Consider the following 6,000-nt stretch of genomic DNA (forward strand, 5'->3'; position numbering starts at 1 on the left):
TCATGGCTGCGGCTTCTTCTTCTTTTTCATTGCACAATTCAGTCCATCGAGCTCCATAGCCATCCCTGCTCCCTTATCTTCCTCATCGTCCTCATGACAGCCCAGCAGCAACCAGCCATACCCACGTTGCCATAACCAACCAAACGACCACCTTGTGTCGTCTCCTCTTCTGTCGAGCGACAGCCATAACAGCCATCGTCCATCTCCCTTCAACCAACGAACAGCCCAAACGACCACTCAGTTCACGTCCAAACAAACCCCATGGCTGCTGCTTCACCTGCTACGAGCCAGCTCATCGTCCCCAGCCCCGTCGTCGTCACATCCAAACGACTATCGTCGCCTCCATAGCAAACAAACCAGTAGCAACTTCCACGATCAGTTGTTGCCTCGTCGTTCTTCAGTTTCAATCCATCGAGGTCATCGTTTGTCGTTTTGAGTTCGTCAAGGTTAAAAGGAAGGTGGGTTTTCGTTGTTCGTCGAGATCCGGTATGTCGAGGTTGTTTGTTCGAGTTGTCCGTTTCCGTTCGAGCTCGTCGTTGTTTATTTCCGGTTAGTTGGTTTAAGTTTCATTTTTTGTCCGTATTTTGTTTGATATTTTCAGATCCGAAATTAGTATAAGTTTGATTCTTTTCTTGTTCGTTATTTTCACTTTGATTATTTCTTCAGTTTGTTTTTATTCATTTGTTCTTGTTTAGTTTTAATATAGAGATGTATTAGTCAATTGAATCCTTTACTTTGTTTGTAAAATTGTTAGATTTAGTTTGAGGTTCAATTGGTTATTTAATTTAGTGATTTGAATCTGTTTATTTGTTTTGTTTAAGTTTAATTTGAATTTGGTGCTCAATGATTTGGATATACTTGTTTGTAATTGCTGTTGAAATCTGAAAGTAGATTTGTTGTTTAAAAATATTGTTCAGTCAAAATAATTCCAGTTGTTTCTTTGTTGTTCATCATTTAGTTTGAGTTTGTTCATAAAATTTGTTTAGGAATTGGTTATATTTGCTGTATTTTGGTTGGAATTGATTAGGTGAATTGGTTATAGCTGATGGGGGTAGATTGGTAAATTGCAGTATTTTGAGGGGTAAAATGGTAATTTCAGTAAGGTCGGAGGGGTATTTTTGGAATTGAAAATCTGAACAATTAATTATTTTGAGTGCTCTGTCCATTAAGATTAAATAATATTTTAATAATATTAAAATAGTACATGGTGGGGGACAAGACATAATGTAGTGGGGGAATAATATAATTGTTTAATGTAGGCATAGGGGACAAGATATAATGGGGGGATAATGTATTTGTTTAATGTAGTGGGGGACAAATCATTAGGTAATGGGATTAAAAGGGGGATGAGTGGAAGATAATGGGTTTTAATTTTAAAATGCTAAAAGTTGGTAATAAATAGAGGGAACTTGGACAGAATAAAAAAAGGAGAGCTGAATATTGAAGAGAGAGAAAAATTTCGAAAATATTAAGACTTCCAAAAATACAAATAAAAACATTCTGGAAATTAAAAGAGAGAGTAGTATACACCTGATATACAATCTAAATATTCTGATATACAGATTCAGAAATTAAGGGTTAAACATTAATTAGTCTTTCAAAATCTGAAAAGATTCCCTTGGCTTCTGTCCGTTGATCGTTGTCGGTGTTTCTGGATTTTTATCTTGATTTTAAAATCTGTCACTGGTTTCTTGTGGCTGGTTGTTACTGGTTGCTGGGTGTTGTTGTTGTTGTTGTATGCTACTGAATTTCTGCTGATCTCCAATTCTTTTGCTTCCAATATCAGGTACACAACTGACACGCTGATTACTGTAAACTGAAACATGAAGCATGAATACGAAATGAAGAGTTGAAGTTCTGAATTTATTTTAATTATATTCTGAATTTTATTTGTATATATAATTATTTAGCTTACTCTAATCAGAATCATGTAGCTGTTTAATATATATAGTGGAACATCTGACGATAGCTTAACGGATGAACTATCGATGTATTGCCTAAAAAATAAATAAATGGTGTAGTAACTCTGTCTAGTTAATTCGTTATTGTTGGATGATTATCATGTCTCAAAAAGCATGTTAGCTGATTTAGACTATTCTTAAACATTCAACAGTTAGTTCATTAAACGAACAGACCATTTCGGAACTTATAGGAATATTGTTTAGTTAAATACTATTGATCAATTTCAGCATGTAAATGGTCTAGGATTAAAATTAGATTGTCAAGTTTTTTTTAATTTGACAAACTGTGAACATACCTAGTATAATGTAATTAGGTAGTAACATGCGAATGATATGACCCAGGTCCAGTTTTGTGCCATACATGTTGGGCCTGGGCCCGCATTGGCAACGGAATGCCCTGCTTGCATCATTTTCAGAATTTATGAATCATATTCAAAACCCAACTATAACAACTCAAGCATGTAAATAAATTAAGACCTTTTCTCTTTCATTTTTGTAGAGACAATTTTAATAAAAAAAAATGTAGGCACTTTAGGATTATCCTTTTAAAATAAATGAGATGAGCCTCGCCCAATAAAATGCACAAATTGTGGGGCCCTCGATAAATGTTTAATTGAATACTTAGACTTCGGGATGGGCCGTTTAGCAAATTTCACGGCCTTCTCCAAAGTAATAAAGCGTTAGACTCTTTAGGCACGATTTTAATAATCTTACCTTCTTAAACTCGGGTGTGCATTTCATGCGACCCAAATCCAAATCCCAAAACATTGAGTAAAAATGCGTTCCGGATTGCGGGTGCATTTCATGTGACGCAATCCATAGACATGTTTTTTAAACGATGTTCACATTCTTTTAAAAATATAATAATAAATGCGTTAAAGAGTTAAAACCTGCACATGAGCTTATAATATGTATTAAAATCAGATATCTAGCCATTACTAGAGTTTAAGCGACCGTGCTAGAACCACGGGATTCGGGTGTGCCTAACACCTTCCCTCGGGTCAACAGAATTCCTTACTTAGAATTTCTGGTTCGCAGACTTCATTTGGAAAGTCGAATATTTTCTTCGATTCGGGATTCAATCGGTGACTTGGGACACCATAAATCTCCCAAGTGGCGACTCTAAAATAAATAAATAAATCCCGTTTCGATTGTCCTTTAATTGGAAAAAACTCCCTTCCGCGCCCCTTCGCGGGCGGCGCAGGCGAAAAAGGAGGTGTGACAGGGGCCGAAAGGATTCGCCCCAATAATGTCTGTGTAAGAGATTTTGATGGCATCAAGAGGGACACCCTCGGGGAAATAGACCTGGTATTGACTATAGGGCCGGTGGAGTTCGAAGTAACTTTCTAGGTACTGGATATGGACACATCTTACAACTTTCTCCTCGGAAGGCCTTGGATTCATGCTGCAGGGGTTGTACCCTCCACTCTCCACCAAATGGTGAAGTTTGAATATGAAGACCAGGAAATTGTGGTCCACGGAGAAGACGAACAATCTATTTATTGGGACCCATCCATCCCATATCTTGAAGCAAGGGAAGGGAGTGAGCACACAGTTTATCAGGCTTTTGAAATTGTGCTGGCAGAGTAGTATGAAGAAGGAAAACCTTGACCCCAACCTTTCTTGTCCAACGCTTCAACCATGGTTGCTAAAGAAATGATCCGACAGGGATTCAAACCGGGAAAGGGGCTTGGAAAACCGCTGCAAGGAATAACTGAACCTATCACCTTACCTTCCACTAAGAAACTCTTTGGGATAGGCTTCCAACCTACTCCAAAAGATGAAGATTGGGCAAAGAAGAGAAAAAATGAGGGGCGGAAGTTGCCTCGACCATTGCCACATTTGTACGAAACTTTCAGAAGGCCAAAGTACATTAAGAAGAAGATGACGAGGCCTTTACGGCCGAAGAGATTGAACAAATATGTGGGGCAATGAGAGAAATGCTTTACGAAACTCACATGGTTCAGCTAGGAGAAGGCACAAGCACCGTTGAGGTGCTATACATGGGGCCAAATGCTAAGCTTCAAAATTGGGAGGCCACGCCGTTCCCAGTTAGGCAGGAGTCCGGGTAGACCTGTCATGCCACCTTTCCTGCATCACGAGTTATCCCAGGGTGTAACTCGGATGTTTTTCTTTAGTTTCCTGTTTTAACTTCCTGAATTATAAACCCTGTTTATCTTCCCAATTCCAAGGAATAAAATCAGTATTTCATCATTTTTCCTTTATTCTTTCTGTTTTTTGCTATTTTGCTTTTGTCTTTTCCTTTCAGTTATAATAATGCGGCTTTAAATAATATGACATGCTTGCGGACTTCACGCCCAGATCCAAACGAGTTGTTTAATTGTGAAATAATGAACCAAGAACCGGAATATGACGAAGAAGAGACTTTTAGGGAAATAAACCGAGAATTGGAACACTTTGAGAATAAACCTAAGCCGAATTTGAATGACACCGAACCGATTAATTTGGGAACTCTTGAAGAAATCCGAGAAACCAAAATAAGCATTCACACAGATGAGACAACGCGAGATGCAATAATTCAACTCCTCTTTGAATTTAAAGATGTGTTTGCTTAGTCATACGATGACATGCCAGGATTAGGTGTTGATCTAGTGGTGCATAAATTGCCAATTTACCCTGATTGTCCTCCAGTTCAACAAAAACAAAGGAAGTTCAAGACTGGTATTAGTGATAAGATCAAAGAAGAAATCACAAAGCAGTTGAAAACATGAGTAATTCGGTAGTCCAGTATACTACATTGTTGGCTAATGTAGTTCCTGTACTGAAGAAAGATGGGAAAACTTGGGTGTGTGTGGATTATCGAGATTTGAATAGGGCAAGTCCCAAAGACAATTTCCCGTTGCCCAACATCCACATCCTTGTTGATAACTATGCCAAACATGAGATATAGTCTTTCGTAGATTGTTACGTTGGATATCATCAGGTGTTGATGGATGAAGAAGATGCCGAGAAAATCGCCTTCACTACACCTTGGGGTACTTACTGTTATCGGGTTATGCCGTTCGGTTTAATGAATGTCGGGGCAACATACAGGAGAGCCATGACTGCCATTTTTCATGATATGATGCATCAAGAGATAGAGGTGTATGTAGACGACGTGATAGTCAAGTCCAGGACTCAGGACGATCATGTTCGAAACTTGAGGAAATTTTTTGAGAGGTTGAGAAAGTACGACTTGAAGCTGAATCCGGCTAAGTGCGCCTTCGGAGTCCCATCGGGCAAGCTTCTGGGTTTCATAGTAAGCAGGAGAGGTATCGAGTTAGATCCAACAAAGATAAAGTCTATCCGAGATCTACCTCCTCCAAGAACGAAGAAAGACGTGATGAGTCTATTGGGCAGGTTAAACTATATCAGTCGATTCATTGCCCAACTGACTAGCACATGTGAGCCCATATTCAAGCTATTAAGGAAGGATGCAGCAATCAAATGGACGGCTGAGTGTCAAGAGTCTTTTGACAAGATCAAAGGATATCTTTCGAATCCTCCAGTTTTGGTCCCGCCAGAGCCAGAGAGACCCCTGTTCTTGTATTTGACGGTCTTGGAAAATTCTTTCGGTTGTGTCCTCAGACAACATGACATAACTGGAAAGAAAGAGTAGGCGATCTATTACTTAAGCAAGAAGTTCACCAGCTATGAGGCCAAGTACACTTTGTTGGAAAGAACGTGTTGTGCTTTGACGTGGGTCGTTCAAAAATTGAGACATTATCTCCAAGCTCATACTACTTACCTCATAACCAGGTTGGATCCTTTGAAGTACATATTCCAGAAACCGATGCCTACTGGGAGATTGGAAAAGTGGAAAATCTTGCTTACTGAATTCGACATAGTCTATGTCACTCGCACGACAATGAAAGCTCAGGCGCTAGCAGATCATTTGGTTGAGAACCCGATTGATGATGAGTACCAACCATTGAGTACTTATTTTCCAGATGAAGAGGTAAACACCATAGGAGTAGTCTCGGAAGACGCTCATGCTTGGAAGATGTTCTTTGATGGGGCTGTAAACGCCAAAGGTGTA

This window comes from Nicotiana sylvestris, chromosome 1, assembly GCF_000393655.2.
Source record: "Nicotiana sylvestris chromosome 1, ASM39365v2, whole genome shotgun sequence".
NCBI lineage: Eukaryota > Viridiplantae > Streptophyta > Magnoliopsida > Solanales > Solanaceae > Nicotiana > Nicotiana sylvestris.